The sequence below is a fragment of the Globicephala melas genome, chromosome 11, assembly GCF_963455315.2.
Source record: "Globicephala melas chromosome 11, mGloMel1.2, whole genome shotgun sequence".
NCBI classification, from domain to species: Eukaryota; Metazoa; Chordata; class Mammalia; order Artiodactyla; family Delphinidae; genus Globicephala; species Globicephala melas.
Genome location: NC_083324.2, coordinates 20924522 through 20941453, shown reverse-complemented (window position 1 = coordinate 20941453; position 16932 = coordinate 20924522). Strand labels below are relative to the sequence as shown.

Here is a 16932-nt window from a genome sequence, read left to right as displayed (position 1 = left end):
CTAAAATATGACACAAATGAACCTATCTATGAAACAGAAGCAGACTCACGGACATAGAGAACAGACTTGTGGTTGCCAAGGGGGAGGGGGTTGAGGGAGGGATAGATTGGGAGGTTGGGGTTAGCAGACGCAAACTATTATAAATGGAATGGATAAACAGCAAGGTCCTACTGTATAACACAGGAAACTATATTCAATATCCTGGGATAAACCATAATGGAAAAGAATATTAAAAAAAGAATGTATAGGGCTTCCCTGGTGGCGCAGTGGTTGAGAATCTGCCTGCCAATGCAGGGGACACAGGTTCGAGCCCTGGTCTGGGAAGATCCCACATGCCGCGGGGCAACTAGGCCCGTGAACCACAACTACTGAGCCTGCGCGTCTGGAGCCTGTGCTCCGCAAGAAGAGAGGCCGCGACAGTGAGAGGCCCATGCACCGCGATGAAGAGTGGCCCCCGCTTGCCACAAGTAGAGAAAGCCCTCGCACAGAAACGAAGACCCAACACAGCCAAAAATAAATAAATTAATAAAAATAATAATAATGTATCTATATGTATAACTGAGTCACTTTGCTGTACAGCAGAAATTAACACAACATTGTGTATCAACTATACTTCATTTAAAAAATAAATAGAAATTTTAAAAATTAAAAGGAGAGTTCCCTTTCCTCTGGGGTGTTGAAGAAATGGGAGCCAGCCAGGAGCTGCTAGGCAACGGCCCAGAGAGAGCCCCAATGAGGAAGAAAGCACAACCAAAAGATGTGCTTAACTGGGCCTGAAGCTACCTCTGAAAATGCCAGTCAGACCAGTGAACAAATTCTCTTGTTGGCCTAAGCCATTCTCAGCTGATAGCTATTGCTCCTAGCAAAGAGCAAATGCTCCAGAAATGTTAGCTACCATTACTAATAACACGAAAACAGATCAAATTTCTCCTGCTACTTTTTCTTCCCCTGTTTTGCCTGGACTATTTATTTGTTTTAAGGTTTTGGGGGTTGTTTTTAAATCACAGATAATTTCAAACAGATGCAAAAGCTTAAAGTATAATGAACCCCCATGAACTCCAACAATGATTAATTCATGGGTAGCCTTGCTTTGTCTGTGCTCTACCCATTTCTCCTCTCCCATGGTATTTTGAAGCAAATCCCCAACACATACCTTTTCATTCATATTTTTTTCAGATCCTTTTATAGTGTTTCCTTTTGTAGCAGGCACTATCAGTGTTCTACCCATCATCCCTGTCTTCAATGAGTCCATCCAAGATTGTTCCTTTTCTTTCAAATCTTCCCCTACTCAGCCAGAGATGCAGATGTCACTCAAGCCCCTGCGGTGCACCTGTTTGGTCCAGGGTTAGTTCCATTCTAACTAACAGGAATGGGGTCAGGAATGTGCCTCAATATCAGCTGTTAACATACGAATGGGACACTGCTGGGAAATTTTTTGCTTCTGGGAACATTTCTGCTCTCCTAAGAAGCAGCCACAAATAAAATAGTCTCTCTTTCTTCTATGAATGTTGTCCAGCCTGGATGTGATGCTCAGAACTGGAATATTAACATTTGCCACTGGCTTGAAGATGAAGCTAATATTAAGTATGGCAACAAATGCTGCGGAGGGTGTAGAGAAAAGGGAACTCTCCTATACAGTTGGTGGGAATGTAAATTGGTGCAGCCACTATGGAGAATAGCATGGAAGGTTCTTAAAAAACTAAAAATAGAGCTACCATTTGATCCAGCAATCCCACTCCTGGGCATATATCTGGAGAAAACCATAATCCAAAAGGATACATGCACTGGAATGTTCACTGCAGCACTACTTACAATAGCCAGGACATGGAAGCAACCTAAATGTCCATCGACAGAGGAATGGATACAGAAGATGTGGTACATATATACAGTGGAATATTACTCAGCCATAAAAAAGAATGAAATAATGCCATTTGCAGCAACATGGATGGACCTAGAGATTATCGTATTAAGTGAAGTAAATCAGACAGATTAAGACAAATCTCATATGATATCACTCACATGTGGGATCTAATTTTTAAAAAACATATAAATGCACTTACTTACAATACAGAAACAGACTTAGAGATATCGAAAACAAACTTATGGTTACCAAAGGGGAAATGTGCGGGCGGGGGGGGTTATAAATCAGGAGGTTGGAATGAACATACCCACACTACTATATAAAAGATAGACTACCAACAAGGACCTACTACATAGCAAGGGAACTCTACTCAATATTCTGTTATAACCTATATGAAAAAAGAATTTTAAAAATATATGTATATGTATAACTGAATCACTTTGCTGTACACCTGAAACTAACAGATCATTGTAAATCAACTATACTCCAATAAAATTAAATTAAAAAAAAAATGAATGGCAGAGGACTGGGAGAAGGAAGTTGAGCCCTGAATGATACGATTTAGCGGCTAAATCAAACAACCTGAAAGCTTGCCCCGTCTCTGCACTTGCTGTTCTGAGAGTTAAAATTCTGCTTCACTGTTTAAGCCTGTGTGAATCCAGAAATCTGCTATTTGCTGCTGAAAGCACCCAATTTTGCCATCAATACAGACCCATACAGTTTGGGTTTAAAATTCCAGAGTGAGGAATCAGATCAGGATGATATAACAAAGATGCCCTAAAAGCAAGTCCCTTAACCCAGAAAAAAGTTCATTTCTTTCTCATAGAAGAGTTTGCAGAGGTGGTCCTGGACAGGTTAAGGTGGCTCTACAATCATCAGGACCAAGTTTCACCTGCATCCTTCTCAGGCCTCTTCCATCTTCTCATCTCCGCCAGCTGCTCTGCCTCCCACCAGCACATACACCCTCCAGCCAACAGGGAGAGACAGAGATAATGTGGATACCCAGTGCCTGCAAGGGTACAACCCAGAAATTAATCGCACACATCACAGCTCATTGGCTGGAGGTAACAACCAACTGCAACAGAAGGCTGAGAAATGTGGTTATTATTCTGGGTGGTCATATGTCCAGTTCTATTTCTACTAGAAAAAAAGGAAAAATAAATACAGGGGCACAGCTAGCAGTCTCCACTAGGGAAATAGCAGGGAGGGTTAACTGGACTCGTTTCAACGGACAACTTTTAATTAAAAAGACTTGAGAATGTAAACAAGATGTTCTTCAGCACTCTCCTGAAGACTGAACTGAGCCTATTTACTCAGAAATAGGTAAAATGATACATCCCTTTATTTTTTTTTGCAGTACGCGGGCCTCTCACTGTTGTGGCCTCTCCCGTTGCAGAGCACAGGCTCCCGGCGCGCAGGCTCAGCGGCCATGGCTCACGGACCTAGCCGCCCCGCGGCATGTGGGATCTTCCCGGACCGGGACACGAACCCGTGTCCCCTACATCGGCAGGCGGACTCTCAACCACTGCGCCACCAGGGAAGCCCGATACATGCCTTTTATCTCTCCTTTTTAGGTAGATCTCAGAAGGATTCCAACAGTCAGTAATCCCATATTAGCCCATGTACCTTGTGTACATGAAATTAACAACTGAATTTCACCGATTTCCCTTAATTCCAAATCTCTTTTCCTCAATTAGGCTGCATAACTATGGTTTAATTATATTCTGTTTGATAGTCACCAGAATCCCATAACAAGCTCCTCTTTCACAATCCTATTATTAGTCTGGGTAATCCAATTTATGGAAAAATACAGACAAATAGAGAAAAATGACAGAGGTGGCAAGAAGCACAGCATTCTGCAGCCCAGCTGAAGTGGCTCTCAATGGAAGGTTTACAGAGTTAAGAAGCAGACTCTGATTCAGCGGCAGCAGGTTTTAAATGATGCCTGAGGAGCCACCAAAGCAAATCCCTTTCTCCATGGTCCCCTCAGGGTCAAGTACCATGTTTCAATTATAATTTCACCAAATTGACGTGATGCGGCGAATGTTCCAGATTAATAGTGGTACAGCACTGTTCTCCACGGGACAGAATCAAAAAATCTAGTTCAGAGGTTTGTTGAAATATACCCCAAGACACTCAGCTGCAAAACCCATTAAAGACTCCAAGATGATGGGAACATTTCTGATCTGTATTCCCCAAAGAGGTTACTTTGCAGAAAGCAAGTTTATTATTTATGGTAGCAAATAAAATCTCTCAGTGCAGCCAAGGAGGCTTCTGCAATTACATCAGGAAGGCACCATCATGCAGTCCATTATGGAAATCGTATCTACGTGAATAGGGAAGGCTATTGTTTTGCCAAAGACGCCTATTTCTTTGCAGAGCATGCTCATGATGGGCTTGCGTGGAGATGATAAATTGTTTGGTTTGACTTTTCATTTCAAATGGCTCTATTCCTTGGAAGAGGACTTTGTACAGAAAGGCATTATCTTGCAAATTCTGCTTCAAATTATCAGTGGAGTTTTAAGAGAACATCTCATAGAGGCTTGCCATGGATCAGATGGCGACCGCCATACTGGGCATATGAGGAGTAGAGAGCTCCAAAGGACTGTGAGTTTTATCCATCCTGGTGGCTCTGTTAGCATTTTCAAGCCTTGAAGTGAGTCTCCGGGGAATTGTATTCTTAGCTAATTCCCTCCGCATATATTACCCTCAAGAAGTAAGTGTAATTTGGGATCTAACCTCCACATTTGAGGGGTAGCGCTCACTAATCCCTTATGATTCTAAGTAGAGGAGAAAGAACCTTCCCTAAAAGAGATGAAGGTTGGAGGAAAAACCTTTGGACCCTCTCTCCAGGGGTAATTTACCTAACAGGAATGGGAGAAGACCAATGATTAATACACGCATCTGCTTTCTTTGGCCTTTCCTCTTCCTAAACTGCATCCCTAAAGCAAGCCTGCACAATGCTACCTGCCCTGCTCCTGGGCTTCACAGGGGTGAGGCATGAGGGGTGAGGGGTGAGAAGTTGGAACCTTCTCTACAACTGGTGGGTAAGTGTCCACTCTACCCCGTCAACTCTTTCCAAGTTTGGGCTCCAAAGTCTAGACATGGGGATGGAAAATATCATAACAAAGACCATTTCGGCTTCAAGCCCACAATGTGGCCTCATCAGCAGGAGGGCTCCTATCTTGATCCCCATCTCACTCTTCACTCTGAACGTGTTGGGAATATGATTCACTTTCACAAACCCCAACGCCTGGCATGGCTTTCATGGAGTCATCTTGCCTTTGAGCCTGATTTGCCTCTCCAGCCACCTCTGTCTTCTTTCCTAGAGTCATCTAAGCACATATATTTCCATTTCTCCAACATCCTCATGTTTTTGTGTCTGTTGAGAATTCAGCTGGTGGTTTATAATCCATCTGCACAAGCATGGGTTTTTTAACAGTGAGCTTCACACAACTAGCGTAATTTATGAAATTTTGTCATTGCTGAATGTAACATGAAAATTTAGGTGGATGAAACAAATCAGCTTTAGGCAAGAGGCTTGAAGGAGTGATCCTACACAATGTTTAGTCAAGAGGGAGATGGCCTATCGAGTTCAATAAGAGAAGGCTGGTCTTACTCCCGTCACCCTCAGCAAAATATCATTGATCTTTCAAGCCTCAGCTGTTAGGCCACCTTTTCTCCCTAGCCTTCTACCACGTAACTTCTCTTCTCCTTCTTTTCCAACCTCCCCTACACAATTCAAAAGTTAGAGATTCACTTGAGTCTCTGAAATGCAAATGCCCAAAGGATGGTAGAGCTCACCAGTCATTTATCCAATCGTCTCGATTACTTGCTGTCCTCTTGCTTCCTCATCTTGAGTCTGGTCTTAGCTCACGTACCTGCTAGGAACTACTAAGTACAAGTGACAGAAACCTGTTCTAGCAAATCGAAGTTAAGAAGAAAGGAAGAAACGTGGGTCCCGGTACTGCTGTGAGCATTTCTGTCCCCAAAGCTATAAGTTTAAATACTACCTGTATAACAATGGCAAATGTTCAACATGGCAAAAACCAAAGAATTACAACTGGAATATATGTTCCAATACTATATAGCTCAACTGCCTTAAACTTCAGACCATTGTTGCACATCCTTGCGCTATTTTATTCATGTATTCTAGTCACCATTTAAGCATATTAAGCATATGCCATGTAAGGGGCAATAATGAACAAGAGAGACAGGGTTCCTGCCTTCACAGAGGCTACTGATTGATGGGGCAGATGGACGGTTGAACAAGCACTTAAAACAGGAATTAAATGCTATGAACAGAGAAAGGGAGGGTGGGAGGAAAGCCTATATAGCAAGAGCAATTCATCAATCTAGAGACTTTGTGGAGAAAGTCGCTTTTAAGCCTAGACCAAAAGGGTGTGTTAGAAGGAAAAAACAAATGTGTTGGTGTTAGGAGACAAATTCAAGTTACAGGACTGCCGTACAATAGCTATGTGACCCTGGGCATGTAACCTTGCCTCTTAGAGCCACAGTTCCTTCTCTGTAAAACAAGGGTTTGGAGAACTTAACCTGTAGGGCTCCTTCCATCTTTACAAGTCCCAAAATCCTGGAAGAGGTTGCTAATCAGTTTAGTGAGTCTTTAGTTGATCCTTTCTGACAAAAGGCAACTAACACAAGTAAGAGAAAATCAAAGAAATATCAGTTGGGAGGTTACAATGGTAAAATTGGTCAAACAAATAAACTCTGCAGTCAGACCATCATAGGTTCACGTCCAGTTCTGCCCCTTACTGGCTGGGTAACTCTGGGAATACTTCTTAACTTCTCAGTGTCAATTTCCTAGTCTGTGAAACGAGGAAAAGCTATTACTTACCCCATAGTGTTGTCGTAGGGTCTGGAGTCTGAGATATTGTATGTTAATTTCCTGGCCCATAATTTCCTGGTCTATATTATTTTTTCTGCTCATAATAGTGTTGGTTCCTGCATGAGACTCAGACTGTGTAACGATCACTTGTCACCTATTAGGCCTTTTTTTGTGGCTACAGACGAATAAACTCCAATGTGAAACACCTGAAGCAAAAAAGGAAATTTAGGTGTATTCTGAGACTTTACATATCAGGGAAGCAGTAAGAAAGACAGGGAGGAAGCTGTGTCTCAAGAAGGATATAATCAGGGGCTCAAATGCCATGAGAAGTCTAACTCTCCCTCTGCATTTCTTTTCTTTTTTTTTTTTTTGGCCGCATTGGGTCTTTATGGCTGAGCGCGGGCTTTCCCTACTTGTGGCAAGTGGGGGTACTCTTTGCAGTGCACGGGCTTCTCATTGTGGTGGCTTCTCTTGTTGCGGAGCACGGGCTTCAGCAGTTGTGGCCATGAGCTCAGTAGTTATGGCTTGCAGGCACAGGGTCAGTAGTTGTGGTGCACGGGCTTAGTTGCTCCGCGGCATGTGGGATCTTCCCGGACCAGGTCTCGAACCCGTGTCCCCTGCATTGGCAGGAGGATTCTTAACAACTGTGCCACCAGGGAAGTCCTTCCCTCTGCATTTCAACTTCAATCTTCTGGTTCACTGACCTTTTTTATACAGAGGAAAACTTGGCCACCGCAGCTCCCAAGCTTTACCTTTTACAATTTCAGTCCCCAGATAGAGAAAACCTCTACCTTCAAGGTCCCAAGTTCAAGGATCCCAGGGAAGAGCTCCAGTTGGCCCAGTTGAAGTCAGATCCCTGACCCTGGACAAACCAGCCCTCAACAGAGGACAGGGTACTGGTATATCAAATGACTGCTCCTACAGAAACCAGGGAAATAGGGCTTTTTGGGGCAATTCCCAAAAGATTGAGCAGAAAATCCCACAAATACTGACTAGATTTTTTAATGCAAACTGCTTCCATAAAGTGACGCCAAAGACACAAAAAAACTCAATAAACAAAACAAATTCTTTTAAAAGCTGAAATTCTTTTGGGGAGAAATATCATGAACTAGGTTTCAAAAATGTATATTCATTTGATTTGCTCATACCAAAATGTTCTTATGGGCCTGTAGTTCAACGCCCAAGTTCAAGTTCCTTAGACTTTCGTTTGCTTTCTTAGGGGATGAAGGGTAAAAGCTGCAGTGAGACAAAGCACTTTAAGAATACTCTAAGCAAGCACTGTTGCTGAGAGCTTTTCTGCAGCCCTAAGAATATCACAGAAATGAGTACGCTGGGAATTACAGGTCATACCCTGGAGACACGTGAAGTGTGTCTGCTCCTGTACTTAATGATGAAAAACACACTCCCACAGGTGACTGGTCCTGTGAGGATGACAAATAAAGAGTGAGAACGAGAAGGAAGGAGAAGCAGGAGAAAGAGAGAGACGAGGAAGAGGGGAGGCATGCGAGGCAGAGGGGGAAAAAATGAAGGAGCAAGATAGGAAAGTTAAGCCAGTCTGAGCTGGGGCACTGCTGTAACATCTTTCTTAAAAAAGCAAGTTTCACGCAAACATTTCACAGTGGAGGTTTTTCTAGATGCTCACACCAATTCTCCTCTGACTTAAGGATCAAAGCTTTCACCAACATCTTCTGAAGTACGTTGGAGGAGGCAGGAATTGCCGAATCGGTCCAGGGATTGCCAAAGTGTGGGCTTATGCTATTGCTTGAGATCACCTCGTGGGATCGCCAGCAGGGGTGCCTCAATAACACTACATTCCAGAGTAAAAAGTTAGCCCTTTTTGCTTCTCTTTCAATCCCTCTGAGTAGTCCTCAAAGAGTCTCAGTTAGGTGCTATTACATATTCAGCACTTCCCTAAAACCAAGTCTATCCCCTGTTGTACAGAGAAAAAGCAGAGCCTCTGGTGGCTAGGAGGACCTCAGTAAAACTGAATAACAAAGGTGTGTTTTCATTGCATTTAATATTCCAATAACCTTCCATTTTGGGCTAGAATTATTGGTCTTCCTTTTATAGTAGGCATGTAAAGTTACCTTTTAAGATTATTTTTGAGTTTTAAAAAAGGCAGCAAATTTAAAGAAAAGTATCAGGAGTGGTGGTACCATATGTAGCACAGAGACAGGAAATACTCTTTTAGTCACTGAGCATGTATGATTGTGAGATTCCTGGGTCAAAAGAAGACCCCATGTTCCCAACCCGTGCCGATATGGGAGTTAATAGTCAAATAGTTTATGTGGGAAAGAGTGCCGATGTATTCTGAAACCTTTTCCAGAGCTTCACGTGTTTTACGAGTCTTCAGAGCTGCTTCCTTCCTTCATTGCAGCATTTTCCCTTACACAGTGCTTACACTGGTGACAATAATGATTACAACAACTTAGAGTCCTAAAGATATTTCCTCTTAAAATCTTAAGTCTACAAAGATACTGTGGAATCCCTGACAGAAGGGAAGTGTGCCAAGGTGCAGTGTTTGACTAATGCAAAGCAGAAAATGGACTGAAGAACTGCCTCCCTTCATGTCAATGATAAAACACTGGAAAATATGGGACTGTCTTGGGAACTGGCCACCAGTGGGCCATCTCCCTACATTTCATGCTGGGAAACTTCATGAGGGGGAGAAGACACAAAACCCTGAAAACTGCTGGTGGAAAAACAGTGACCTATCTCTTGGCCAAATCCTAAAAATAAAAGCAGTAAATGGTAACCAACTGTGGACCCGTGAAGTTATTTTTAAAATCAACCAAAATAAAACAGAAGATTTAGTTTCCATTATGATGACCTTATCAAAAGCCCTGAATTGATTACCTTATTTGAAAGAAAATGTCATTTAAAAATAAAATCCAGTTACAGCCAACAAATAAATAATGTAACCAGAACACTGATTAGTGAGGCTTTCCTCGGTTCGGCTTACAGATTTGGTTTTCCTTGAAATAAAATATATCTTACCTTTCTTTTCCCTTTATATATGAAATCTTGACAATCACCTTTATTACATGCTCCTGTTTCTTTGGTCTGGTTCTTTATTTGAATTTCTCTTCTATTTCCTTATGGAACAGGTCTTTTAAAAATACTACCTGAAAAAAAAAATACTACCTGAAATCCTTTTAAGCAAGAGGTGGCATTATTTTACGCAAGAAGTGGGAGGTTAAAATCACCTTAAGGCATTTATTTAGTACATTATACACACGAGCTCTCATGGGAAGTAGCATAGAAGGAATATTTTAATTTAATGATCTAACATTCAAGATAACAAGAAGAGGTAGTCATAAGGCCTTACAGAATTAACTGTCCAGGCAGATGTTCACAGGTGCTGGATGGGGGATATACATGAGTGATGGGGGAGACCCAGTACCAGGCATAGCTCAGTGCTGCTGTGCAAACACACACATCTTGGCCAAATGGGGGCAGCTTAAGGGAGCAATCACACATAGTCACCACCTGGGAATACACAGCCCTGCTTTGAATTTTTCCAAGTTGGCTGGAAATCTGATTCTTTAAATGTGATATATCAGAATTTTAACTGTTGGCACTAACTGAAAAATTTATTTAAACAAAACACAATGTGGATGAAAGAAAACATATCTGTAAACTGAATTTGGCCCATGGATTGACAGTTTGCAATCTCCACCATGGAACTAAGCCGTTAAGGATCTCGACTTGGACCTATCACTCACTGGGGAGTAACCAGAAGAAATAGGATTCATACTGAGTCTTGAAAGAAAGGGAGATTTATATAAGAAGAAGGGAGGGAGAGCGGCAGATATACTACCTGGGCAGCAAAAGGTAAAGGAAGCCCCAAAGCAGAAAGGCTCAAGGTCTGTTCGGGAAACACTAAACAGCGTGGTTTGGAAGAAGAAAAACTCGGAGGAAGTCAGAAAAAAGGCTTGGAAAGCAAGTGAAAGACAGATTGGACAAGGATTTTGAATATTAAGCAAAGAAGTTTAAGTTTTATCCTACAGGCAATGAAGATTTAGGGCTCTAGAGATCGATGTCATCGATGAGGTTTTCCAACAAAGTGAACCCAATCTATCTGGAAGAGAAAGAGACTGCAGGGGAAGAGACTGGTCAGAAGTTTAGTGCACTACTTCAGGAGAATCACGTAGAGGCAAGACGAACGGAAATCTAGTAGATGAGACAGACCCATGGCAATGGATAAATTCACAGGACTGATAAATTGTTTGGTCTTTTATTTTTTTTTTATGGATACACTATCTTATAAATATTTAAATTTCAAACAATGAGCAAGCATATACTGGCCCTAAGTTCAGATTTGATATAAACACAAATGGACAGACAACTTTTAAGGGTGTGATGTATTCAACAATTAGAGACAATCTAGTCGGTGGTATAATTTACCCATTTAAGACTGAATAGAGTTCCTTGGTTGTTCACAGAACCTCCCCTCGACTTCAGACTTGAGACAAACCGAGAGTGTCTGTCAGTATGCAAAACCACTGAATTCAGGACAAACAGTAACAGGATGGGTTGGCAACAGCCAATTCGGATTGTGTGGGCCAGTCTGAAGCAGCAGGGTTGGCTGGAGGCTGAAAATGTTGCAGCTGAAGTCCAGGATCTGTAGATTAGAGCAGCTGTTCTTGTTTCCAAACAAGTTCATAAGATGCTTTTCCCAACCAGGTGTATGCTCTTTTAAAATGTCAAAAATAATTCTTCTGTTTGTGACCTTTGACACCTAGTAGGTGTCCTGGTGAAAATATCCAGTAGGACATTTAGGGCCTGAGTTTAGGACACTGTCCAGGGATGCTGATTCAGTTTGGAGCATTAGCCACATAAAGATGGTCCAGGGAGAAACTTCCCAAGTGAAAAGTGTTAGAAAGAAGCATAAATCTTGGGAGGATGAGTGCTCAATATGTATGTTTCTTATAATTTACTTCAAAAACTTTGCTGAATTCAGAAGTCATTAGCCTGAGTTTGTGTGATTACATGATCTCAAATATCCATATATTCTAATCTATTCACATCATTGTATGCATCACCTAATTTAAATGTTCCCTTGTATCATGACTGTAAATCTCATCTCTTCAACCTAGGTTATGTTTTAAAGGAAGAAATGAAAGAACTAAAGAAAGGAAGGGGAAGGAGAGAGAGAGAGAGAGAGAGAGGAGGAGAGGCAGGAAGGAAAGAAGGAAGGGAGGGAGGGAGGGAGGGAGGGGAAAGGAAAAGAAATGAAAGAAAAAGGGAACTTCAGAAGAGATATTGCCCTGTCAGTGATGGTTAAGATGAAGCCCTATTAAATGTCTGAAAATGGCCTGAAGGATCTTTTCAGTACTATAAGGAAATAATACAAGAATCTTCATCCATAAATTTACTGCGGAGAAAATGAAGCCTCTTCAATCCAGAATTTACCTGACAGCTGCTTTACTACCCAACCAGAGCGCGGATCTCTGAAGCCTTCACACCATGTTAGAAAGATGCCGTAATTAAAAATGCATCCTCCTTAGGGCCCAGAAATAAACTCTAATGTTCATGGTAAATTGATTTTCTACAAAGGAGCCAACATAATTCAATAAGAATATTTTTTTCAACAAATTGTACTAGGACACCTAGATAAGTACATGAAAAATAATGAAGTTGGACACCTACGTCATAACATAAATAAAAACTAACGAAAAGTGTATCACAGACCTATATAAGAGATAAAACTCTTTGAAAAAACACACTATGAAATCTTTGTGACCTTGGGATTTCTTACATATGACACCAAAAGCACAAGCAAAAAAAGAGATTAACAAATTAGACTTCATCAAAACTAAAAAATGTTGTGCCTCAAAGAACACCACCAAGAAAGCAAAAAGATAACCCACTGTCTGGTGGGAATATCTGCAAATCATATATCTAATAAGGAACTTACCTCCAGAATACTAAATAAAACTTCTATGACTGAAAAATAAAAAGGCAAGTAGCTCATCTAAAATATAGACAAAGGATCTGAATGGACATTTCTCCAAAGAAAACATATGAATGGCTAATAAGCACATATGAAAATGTTTCAACATTATTAGTCATTAGGGAAACACAGATCAAAACCACAATGAGACACCACTTCACAACCACTAGAATGGCTATGATCAAAAAGACAGACAATAACAAGTATTAGCAAGGATGTGGAAAAATTGTCACCCTCACACATAGCTTGTGTAAACTGCTCGTGCAGCCACTGTGGAAAACAATTCAGTAGTTCCTCAAAATGTTAAACAGAGAGTTGCCGTATGACCCAGAAATTCTACTCTTAGGTAACTACCCAAGAGAAATGAAAACAAAATATCTACACCAAAACTTGTACACAAATGTTCATAGCAGCATTACTCATAAGAGCCAAAAAGTGGAAACAGCCCAAATGTTCATCAACTGATGAATGGACAGATACAATGGAATATTATTTAGCAATTATAAGGAATGAAATACTGATGGTGTTATAACATAGAAGAACTTCAAAAACATTCTAGGGCCATCAGACAAAACCACATATTGTATGATCCTATGTATATGAAATGTCCAGAATGAGCAAATCTGCAGAGACACGAAGTAGATCAGGGGTTGCCTAGGGCTGGGGTGACTGGAAGAATGGGAAGGGACCGCTGGTGGGTACAGGATTTCTTCTGGGGGGTGATGAAAATGTTCTAAAGTAAGATTATGGTGATAGTTGCCCAACTCTGTAAACATACTAAGAGCCAGTGAACTATATATTTTAAACCGGTAACATTTCAAACGGATAAACACATCTCATGGGATGTTACCTCTCACTAAGGCTATTTAAAACGTACCTTCACACCATATACTGCATGACGTTTTCAGCACTAGCCAGACAGCACCTGCTATTCTTCTTAGTCTCCTTTCATAAGGACCTTTGCCCCGGTTCTTCCCTTTCTCGGGAATGCCTTGATTCCGTTCAGTACAATCTGGTTCCTCTCATCTTTCAGAAGAGCTTAAACGCTCCTGTCTCTCAAACGTGCCAGGCTTGTTCCCGTCTCAGGCATCTGCAACTGTGCTTCTTCCTTCTACTCTGAAAACTTTTCTTCCAGACCTTTGCCATGACTGCCTTCTTTGCAACCTTTTGGTCAATGCAAAAGAGAAGCCTTCTGTAGCTCAAGCAGCCCATAGTCACTACTTACCACTCATTGTTTTGTTTCTGGAATGCGTTTCTATTAGGTTTGTTTCCATATTCGCATTTGTATCAGCTTATGGCTTTACTGTGTTACACACTAGAGCATACACTCCCTGAGGGCCACAACGCTGCCACAGCTGTCTCCACCACACCAGGCCTAAAATTAAGAGTGGTTGGCCGACCACCTTTTAGGCTGAACGGAACACAAGATAAGATTGCCTGCTTCAGGCCCTGTAATAGGGTGGGAAAAAAAAGAGAGCCTTACTCCCTCTCCAAAACCACCCTCATTCACCCTCAACCCCCACCAGAAAAAGAAGAGCAAGAATTTCCTCAACATTTTACATGGAAAACCTCCCCATAAAAGACTAATTTCAGGAAACTAGAGTCCTCTTCATTTGAAGGGCCAGCACTGGCTTGACGAAAATTATGTTTCAGGAAAACTAGTCTCAAGCAAGACCCACGAGACGAAAGGGAGAAAGGGAGGCTTGCGTACCTCCCCGATCCACAAGCCTCAGGGAGAAATGACAGAGGCCAGCTTGCCCTTCTAATGAAAGGAAAAGCAAAGCCGAGCTCAAACAATAGGTGTCAGGAAGCCAGGCGGTGTTGTACTCAGTTTTTCCTTTCATTGAGGCGGTCTCCAGTTAGCGACCCCCTTGACAAAATGATGATCACTCAGGAAACAAAGAGGTGAATGAAGCAGGGCTTATTGTGGAGTTCTCAAATGTAGAGCTGCCTTTGTGTAGCTAGTTGCAAAGCATCAAGCTCTTCAATATTTAAAAAAGAAAGAAGGACAGAAAGGGAGGGAGGAAGGGAAGGAAAGAAGGAGAGGGAAAGGGACAGAGAGAGAGAGAGAGAGCGCGCAGACCAGAAAAAAAAGGAAAAGAAATAAAAGCAAGAGTATACTCCCATCTAATACTTTCAGATAAGAAAATCAAAAGAAAGAAAATGCCACCTATTTAGAATTGAAGAAACTTTGTGTAACAGCACCAGTTTTTTCTTTCAGCTTTTTATGTATTTTTTTCCATCTGAATCTTTAATCCATTAAGAATTAATTTGGTATATGTTGTATGGGGAGATGCTATTTTTTCCCAGCTTGTCAATTCTCCCAGCACTAGTTTTGAACAATGTATCCTTTCCTGGATAATTTCACCTTTATCACATGTTACAATTTTATAAACATAACAAGAAGAATTTACTGTATAGCACAGGAAACTATATTCAATATCTTATAATAACCTATAATGGAAAAGAATCTGAAGCTGTACACCTGAAACTAACACAATATTGTAAATCAACTATCGTCAAATTTTTTCAAAGCGCCCTTTTTTCATCTCCTGAACTATTTATTTCTCTTCTGCAAAAAAGAAAAGAAACAGCGAAAGTTAAGAAAACAAAGCCATTCAAATGATGCTCCATTCCTTTTTAACCTAAGACAGTGTTAGTGAACAGCACAGTCAGTAAGAAAAATGTCAGAAGTCCTTCGCAATTTACCTGTTACACCAGGAGAGACGTCACATCCAAATACCTCACTGATACACAAGCCTCAGGCCAGATGCGCAAGAGACAGGAAGAGGGAGTTTGGATACAGCAAAACTGTATCCATGTCTCGGGCATGAACGTTTGCAGACTAGTCTTACATCTGAATGACCACTAAATGTTTAAGACCAGCATTCAGGAAATGTTCTCATGCTCAAACAAGAGGAGACCAGAGATTACAAAAGGATCCTTGCACCTAAGCTCCCACTTCCCGCTCCTCCACCCTTCCCCCACACGTCCCAAGACAGTCTGCCAAGAACAAATTTAGTATCAGCTTATCATAGGCTCTAGACAGCCCTGCAATTACATCCTGCCCTGGCAGGAAACTGAACCTGGCAATCAAGACTCCCTTTTGTCTCTGATTTCTACATCTTGCCTGTTTGGGGAAGCGGCAGAGCATGTGGAATGACCACATGCAGAAGTGACAGTTTCCAAGACCTAGTTTGAGCATGCAAGCTTGGGCAGCTGGCTGTTAGTAAGGATACAAAGCATCTAACAGTCCCTGGCACCCGGTAACAACTCAGTAGGGGTTAGTTCCCTTTATATAAGGTTTCTGAGATTTTCCGCCAGTAGATGGGTTTATAATGCCCTAGAGGACAAATGCAAATGGCCAGGTGCCCACAGCACAGCAGTGGTTAAGAGCACAGGATTAGAATTCAAGATCTGCATTTCTGGGACTCCTCTGGTCAAATTCCTCTTCATGACCTGAAAACGCCTTAATACTCAGGTTTCACATAATGACTCTCTTCCAGCCCCTTGACACAAAGGGGAAACTGAAAACTTGTCACACTGGGTTCCATGCGTCCCCGACCACCATTTCTACATATTACAACATAGGGATCGAATGCTAATGTCTGTAAAGATTTCTAAGGGAAAATTTGGGCAAACGTTTCCTTAAGAACATGGTGGAAGCCCTGGCCATTTGGTTGGCTTCAAGTGAGGACAAAGAGTTAAGACTAGACATCACTGCAGGTGATCACTTGTGTCGTGATCATTTGTGTCCCAGGGGAGGTAATAAAAGGGTCAGAGCATCTCCTTCCAAGAAAGTCACACGTGTCATTACACTTGTTCCATCCTCTGGCCTGGAGAGCCACACCAGCTCTGGAGCCAGGACCGCTCAGACGTAGAAAAACAAATCCCCCCATTGCCAGGAGCTGTGAACAATGGAGACCATTCACATGTTGCTGGCATAACTAGGTTAGAGCAGTGACAAATCTTTGTTTTCTTATTGTTGATTACATGACTTTGAGTTTAAAAGAATTCAAGACCTACTCCTCTAGAGAATAAACCCATCTCTAATTCGGGCAAGACTTTAAAACAATAGGTTCAAATTCCAGCTCTATAACATCCTAGCTGGGTGGCCTCGAGGGAGTTTTTTGGTTGTCCTGTGCCTCAGTTTCTCTATCTATAAAATGGGGATAAGAGCAGTTCCCACCTAATAGTACAGGATCGAGTGATACTATACACACTGTATAAATGATGAGACACTGCATGCAAAGTGCCTGGCCCAGAGTG

The 16932-nt window shown here is 41.7% G+C and overlaps 1 protein-coding gene across 2 annotated transcripts in view; it reads right to left on the bottom strand.

Moving 5' to 3' along the window:
• Positions 1 to 16932, bottom strand: part of FRMD4B (FERM domain containing 4B) — a 336491-nt gene that overhangs the window by 264197 nt on the left and 55362 nt on the right. Inside the window, exon 1 of one of the 2 annotated variants that reach the window (XM_060308019.2) lies at positions 6717 to 6807. The exons of the other annotated variant lie outside the window; for it this stretch is intronic. The gene's annotated coding sequence lies outside the window, so the exon portion shown is untranslated. Of the gene's footprint in view, positions 1 to 6716; positions 6808 to 16932 lie in introns of those variants that run through there. 2 annotated transcript variants of the gene reach the window in all.